This window comes from Delphinapterus leucas, chromosome 11 (assembly GCF_059928025.1).
Source record: "Delphinapterus leucas isolate spDelLeu-1000000601 "Yukka" chromosome 11, BTC_Dleu_Yukka2, whole genome shotgun sequence".
Lineage (NCBI taxonomy): Eukaryota > Metazoa > Chordata > Mammalia > Artiodactyla > Monodontidae > Delphinapterus > Delphinapterus leucas.
Genome location: NC_143139.1, coordinates 36,927,067 through 36,934,540, shown reverse-complemented (window position 1 = coordinate 36,934,540; position 7,474 = coordinate 36,927,067). Strand labels below are relative to the sequence as shown.

General features: G+C 41.0%; 1 pseudogene; it reads left to right on the top strand.

Moving 5' to 3' along the window:
• Positions 1-2,029: 2,029 nt before the first annotated feature.
• On the top strand, positions 2,030-3,855 carry LOC111174086 (4-hydroxybenzoate polyprenyltransferase, mitochondrial-like; annotated as a pseudogene).
• The last annotated feature ends 3,619 nt before the right edge of the window (positions 3,856-7,474 follow it).

The following is a 7,474-nucleotide window of genomic DNA, read 5'->3' as shown; positions in this document are numbered from 1 at the left end:
ATAGAGGTCTTGGTGGGGTAAATGCATCAGAGAGGGGTTAGAGTCAGGGTCTTCTTTTCTTTTGCACACATTATACATGTGTATATATATACACTCACACATACATACGAACATACATACATTTGAGTTTTCACAGAGAAGAAGCATAGTCATGAACAAAGCATCTTTTCATAGACATTTGTATTTGTAAAGTGTTTCAAGGTAGAAAAATAACTTTAAATTCTGCTCCTAATTGTACACAGTGGGCATAATAGTTTCAGCTGCCTGTCACACTCTAAACAAATTTCTTGATATTGTTAGAGTAAAAGTTTTAATATTCACATATGAAATTCTTCAGGCTCCCTGTGTGAAGGGCCTCTTTTAGAATGATTTCAGAAAAAAAAGGGGATTCTCAGTATACTGCAATAACAGCAAGGACTTATGATTAGGCCCACAGTTCTTACAGAAATACTTAACCCCTTGCACAGCCAACCCTTCCTCTCCAGTAAAACATGCAGCTTAAAAGAATTCTGAGCTTCAGACTTTACCGTGTGCTCCCTGGAAATTGTGGAATGTTAGCACTGAGTTCTATGTCAGAGATACTACAACACCAGCAGCCAGAAACCCAGGCCTTCTACCAGTTTACTGGATATTTAATCACAATGAACTCCTCAACAGTCATAACTTGCTTTTTAATGACAAAAATAAAGTGACATCTCTTGGTCTTTACACACATGATAGGAATAGAGGTCTTCATGGGGTAAATGCATCAGAGAGGGGTTAGAGTCAGGGTCTTTACACAGAGAATTGTGTAGTTGGCTTAGGAAGGTGATGAAGTTGATGACTTCTATACTTTGGTCTTACAATTTGGGATATATGCAGGGGATATATGTGATGGGAGCAGAGCCTAATGGTGTCTCCCATTTTGATAGTCTCAGTCCGTTGTTTTTTTGCTTTGTGTTCTTTGGATCACTGGAAGTTCTTCCAGACACTACCCAGGTGCTGGAGAAATTGTGATGCTGAGAAGTTCAGAGAAATCATGGCGGACAAACAGATAATTGATGTGCAAGTGGATGTATTGTGGGAGAAGTGGTATCCTGTTTGCAAACACCAGGTTATTTGGTTCTTAGGCTAGCCCAGCTGTCTGTAGAATGTCTGGCCCAGGTTAATATGATCCCTCAGTCTGTGGGTGGCAGGGGGTTATTGGAGAGATTTGAAATTCTTTTTCCCAAAATTGGCATGTAGAAGGAGTAATGGAGAGATTGAGTCTATGGAGAGAAAAAGTATGCCTTGACAAGCAAAGTAGAGCGAGTGAGAATAAAAGTAAATAGGGTTGCTATGTAGAAGAGTAGTGCATTGGTGAACCACAGATGTTAGAATGGTTTGGGACAGGCACTGGTGAAAAATGAGGTCTAATGTAGTGAGTCCCAAGGTATCTGAAGTGGGTGCAATAGTCCCTACAGGGTCTACAATGACCAGATGTCGTGGGTACCTAGTCATTGGGTCATATCAAGAGTGGGGCCATCAGAAGTGGCTTCTGAAGTTTCCAGATGCGTCAGAAAGGCTTGTTGGGGTGCAGTTCTGGGTTCAGATATCTCTAAATAGGAAGGACAGGTAGCTGTCCCTGGAAATGAAGATCTTCTTTCCCTTCACTTCCACCATAGCCCTAAGGCTGTTTGGACCCAGGAAGGAATCATTTCATTTGACTTTAAAGAGATTGCAAAGGATTGACTCTGTCTCTATCTCTCTTTTAATTTATTTTTGTTTTATTCTGGAGCCTATGTTCTTAGAAGAGCTAGCAGTGAATTAGCTCACTGAATAGTACAGGTAATTTCTGATAATAACTGATATTATAACTTAATATTCAGTTATTAAGCCTGGTTGGCAGGCTAAGGAGATTTGTGCTGTTATTTCTAATCTGTTTTACGGATTAGAATTTGTTTTTCTCAATAAGTATAATTAAATGTATGATCCAAATAAGCTCTGAATCTAATCCCATGATTTTTTCTGTGTAGAAATTTTTCTATAATTAAGAATGATCGGCGCTCTCCGGAGCGCCATGCTGGGCGCGGCAGGCGCGGGGCTCGTGCGGCGCCTACGGGCAGGGACTCAGGTGTGGCTGTGGGGCTCGCGCGGCGCTCCCTCACCTTACCGCACGCGGCCAGTGGGCTCCACGCGGGAGACTGGCGGCCCTCAGCCGGGCGGGGGCCGCTCGGGCGGCGGACGAGCCTGCCTGCGGCGGCGATCGTAAACTCGTCGCCCCGCCCTCTGCAGTCCTACCTGCGCCTCATACGGTTGGACAAGCCCATAGGAACCTGGCTACTGTATCTGCCATGTACTTGGAGCATTGGTCTGGCAGCTGAACCAGGTTGTTTTCCAGATTGGTACATGTTATCCCTCTTTGGCACTGGAGCTCTTCTGATGCCTGGAGCAGGCTGTACTATTAATGACAAGATGGTGGCATCACTTTTGAATGCCACAAAAAGCAACAGGATCATTTAGTGTCCTCACTGAAATCCAGCGTAAGAAGTGCCAGTATCAGTTGAATAGCTGGTGTTGCAAAGCGCAGTGTGCTTCCTTTCTCCACAGAGGAGCGGCCATGGGGGCAGGGTTACAAGAACAGCAAATCGCCCAGTAGCTGCTGGAGACATTTCAACTTTTCAATCCTTTGTTTTTCTTGGGGGACAGCTGACCTTGGCACTGCGTGTTCTATGTCTGAATTACTACAGTATAGCTCTTGGAGCAGCATCCCTACTTCTTGTCATCACCTACCCGCTAATGAAGAGAATTACATACTGGCCTCAGTTAGCCTTGGGGTTGACTTTTAATTGGGGAGCATTACTTGGATGGTCTGCTGTCAAGGGCTTCTGTGATCCATCTGTTTGCCTTCCTCTTTATTTTTCTGGAATTATGTGGACTGTAATATACGATACTATCTATGCTCATCAGGACAAGAGAGATGATGCTCGGATCGGGTTTAAGTCCACGGCACTGCTGTTCCGTGAAGATACCAAGCAGTGGCTCAGTGGCTTCACTGTGGCGATGCTGGGGGCACTGAGCCTGCTGGGAGTGAACGTCGGTCAAACTGTGCCCTACTACACTGCTGTGGTTGTTGTAGGAGCCCATCTGGCTCACCAGAGTTACATTCTGGACATCCACAGACCTGCGGATTGTTGGGATAAATTCACCTCCAACCGAACAATAGGACTAATAATTTTTTAAGGAATTGTCCTTGGGAATTTGTGGAAAGAAAAGGAGACAGATTAAACAAAGAAAAATATAGATAATAGAATAGAAAATTAGCAAATTAAGTTTAACTGGGGATTTTTAAAACAAACTTTTACAAAATACTCTCAGGTCTTATTACCACATAACTAGATTTGAATAACAGTCTTACAATATGTTAATGAATTACAAACCAGTAGATGAAGTTGTAGAGCATTTTTGCCTGGATTTTAGTTCAGCTATGTACTAGTCAAATTCTTCCCCGTCACAGAAATCAGGAACTCTTCAGGATTTGCGATCACCTGGAGTATTTAAGTTATACTTCTCATCCGCAGTTACAGGAATTATATGAGTTTTGGCACTTAAGAAAAAAACTTGATGTGTGTCTCATCTAAATGACTGTCTCTGTAGGAAAATGGTCTCTCTTTTTAGGGCAAAATAAAGGCTGCTACAGGAAGTTGAGGCTTATTGTTCTTTGCATTGACCTTTACTTACTGCCAAAAGCTGTAATTCAGGAAACCGTTCTGTTTTTTATATTTTAGGAGAATTTAAATAAGTAAATAAATTTTTTTACCTGTTAAAAAAAAAAAAGAATGATCCTTAGCCCCACATATCAGTTGCCACACTTATAAGATTAAAAACATTGCATAACTTAAAGCCTGTAATATTATTTCAATCTAACTTCTTCCTGTAGCTTTTTTTTTTTTTTTTTTGTGGTACGTGGGCCTCTCGCTGTTGTGGTCTCTCCCGTTGCAGAGCACAGGCTCCGGACGCGCAGGCTCAGCGGCCATGGCTCACGGGCCCAGCCGCTCCGCGACATGTGGGATCCTCCCGCCCCAGGACACGAACCCGCGTCCCCTGCATTGGCAGGCGGACTCTCAACCACTGCGCCACCAGCACCAGGGAAGCCCCTTCCTGTAGCATATTGATGACACTGTTCATTTTAATCCTTAGAGAGGATCAAATGGAAATACAATCAAAAACTCAAATTTGTTTTTCGAGTGGACTTTGTCATTGCTTGCTAGTTTCTCAATTTCTGGAAGAATTCATTGTTTAAATGAATTGGGCATGGAAAATGACTCATATACCCTGGTAGAGAACAGAGGTAGAATTTGGAAGGAGCTTTGCTAGAACTTCATTAGTCATTCTCTTTAATTCTTCATGTCAAATGCATAATGCTGTTTTGGCATTACTCTTAAGAATTATTCAATCTCTCCAGGAAGCTTTAAATGTTCTGAAAACAAACATTGCCTCAGAATTTTCAACTGGTGAGTGTGAATAGAGAATGCAAACATTTCCATAATCCTCCAAGAGGGTTTGAGCCAATTTGCTGTTAATGCTCCCTGCTTCTCCCGGGAAACTCCTATTTCTAAGGTGAAGATGTTTTCAGAAAAAGTTGGCTTTATGTAAATAACCTTCAGGTTCTTTATGAAAATGCTATAACACTTCTATGGTGAAATTATTTATAGACGTGATAACAAAGAAAATTACAACAGTTCCGTTAGAACCTAGTCGGCTCTTCTTTTCCTTTTTTGGAAACAGCTTTATTGAAATATAATTCACGTACTATTAAATTCACACGATAAAATTTACCCTCTTAAAGGGTACAACTCAGTGGGTTTTAAGTATATTCACAGAGTTAAATATACTAACTACAAATTTGCATATTTTTATATATAAATATAAAAATATAAATACATTCTATTGTATGGATATAACACATTTTGTTTATCTTTTCATCAGGGGATGGACATTTAGGCTGGGGTCAATACGGGGCTATTATGAATAATGCTGCTATCAATATTCATGTACAAGTCTTTGGACATATGTTTTCAATCCCAATCATGTTTTAAATACGCATTTGTATCGGTTATTGACGTGCTTTTTTCTACTGTGTGCTTTCTTCTGAGACAAAGATACTATATACTCATTTACACTGTCTCTTTCTTTAAGCCTAAGTGAGGAAGAGAGAAGCTGAGGGAGGTAAAGGGACGGTCACCCAGGGCCCCAAAACACTCTTTTCGTGATACAAAATGAAGGGGTAAATTCACCACGGCTATCTTCCAATTACATGTTTCTTAATTTTTATGTGAAAAAAATGTAAGTAGGCAAACTAAGAATATACACACACACATATGCATAAACCTATGAATGTGTGTGTGTGTGTGTGTGTGTGAAGGCTTCATCAAAAAGATAAATAAAAAGTAATTAAGAAAGATTAGTTTTGGGCTTCCCTGGTGGCACAATGGTTGAGAGTCCGCCTGCCAATGCAGGGGACACGGGTTCGTGCCCTGGTCCGGGAAAATCCCACATGCGGCGGAGCTGCTGGGCCCGTGAGCCATGGCCGCTGAGCCTGTGCGTCCGGAGCCTGTGCTCCGCAACGGAAGAGGCCACAACAGTGAGAGGCCTGTGTACCGCAAAAAAAAAAAAAAAAAAAAAAAGAAAGATTAGTTTCAAATGTAAATATCAATGTTTTGGGTTTTTTTTTTTATAAATTTACTTATTTATTTTTATTTGTTTATTTTTGGCTGCACTGGGTCTCTGTTGCTGTGCGCAGGCTTTCTCTATTGCGGCGAGCAGGGGCTACTCTTTGTTGCGGTGTGCGGGCTTCTCATTGCCGTGTCTTCTCTTTTTGCGGAGCACGGGCTCTAGGCATGCGCGCTTCAGTAGTTGGGGCACACAGGCTCAGTAGTTGTGGCTCGCGGGCTCTAGAGCACAGGCTCAGTAGTTGTGGCGCACAGGCTTAGTTGCTCCGCTGCATGTGGGATCTTCCCGGACCAGGGCTCGAACCTGTGTCCCCTGCATTGGCAGGCGGATTCTTAACCACTGCGTCACCAGGGAAGCCCCTCAATGTTGTTTTTAAGAGTATCTCTTTTGAATATCTGATCTCCAGTTCTTTTTGGGAAATCCAATTTTGCACAACTAGGTCTTGAATGACTTTATTTTACCCTTGTTCTAAGAAGCAATATGCTTACTCAGGCCCAGTTTGTGATTATAGGATAAACTCAAGGGAAATAAGGTTTTTTCCCCTGCTTGCCTCTTTTCTAAATTTAATTGAAAAATCATTCTTTCTTTTATAAAATCCATTACAAATCCTCATTTTGTTGATATCATCTGATAATTAAGCAATGATCTGTGTGTAATTCCAATTGCAAAGTGAACTGGCTGTGTTATGCTGACATGGTCATCTCAACAACAAGCAGAATGAGAGAGAGTGAATGCTCTCGCCTCCTGCTGGGACTTCTCAGTATAATGATAACAAGCATCGGCTCTTATTGGTGCCAGGCACCATCATCATATCATTTCATATGCATTTTGTTTAGTTATCACAAAATACTCCAATGGTACCTTATTATCTCCATTTCACAGATGAGTAAACTGAGAGGTTGCAAAAGTCCCCAAAGTCACATAGGTAGTTAATTCTGGAGCTCAAATTCAAACCCAGGTCTTTCTGACTCCAGAGTCTACTTTTTTATCCACTCCTTTATAGTGCCTTTATATGTTAAGAACCTGGATGAGGGCAAATAAACCTATAAAAACATTTACCAAATGACCTCACCTGTTTAGAACTCAGTTATTAGACAAACTCCTTTGAATAGAACAGAACTAAGGGTTGGGAAAGAAACTAAAAGGACGAATATGTGATCAAAATAGAGTTTATAAACCCCATACACTAAAATATATACACATTGCTTATAGGATAATCCCTCAGGCTCTCTCTCAGAGCCTTTTCTAAAATATACATAATGAAATACATGAAATTTACCATCTTAACCATTTAAGTGTACAGTTTAGTGTTACTAAGTACCTTCATATTTCTGTGCAACCATTACCACCCTCCATCTCCAGAACTATTTTCATCTTAAAGACTGAAACTCTATACCTATTACACAATAACTCCCCACTCCCTCCACTCCCCAGCCTCTGGCAACCACCACTCTACTTTCTGTTTCTACGATTTGACACTTCTATGTGCCTCATATAAGTGGAGTCATACTTATGGAGTCATACAAAGTGGAGTATTTATCTTTTTGTGACTGACTTATTTAACTTAGCATAATGTCTTTAATGTTTATCTATGTTGTGACATATTGGAGAATTTCCTTCCTTTTTAAGACTGAATAATATTCCATTGTATGTATTATCACATTCTGTTTTTCCATTCATCTGTCAATGGACAGACACCTGTCTCGCTTCCATGTTGTAGCTATTGTGAATAATGCTGTTATGAACATGCGTGTAGAAATATCTCTCCAAGATCTTGCTTTCA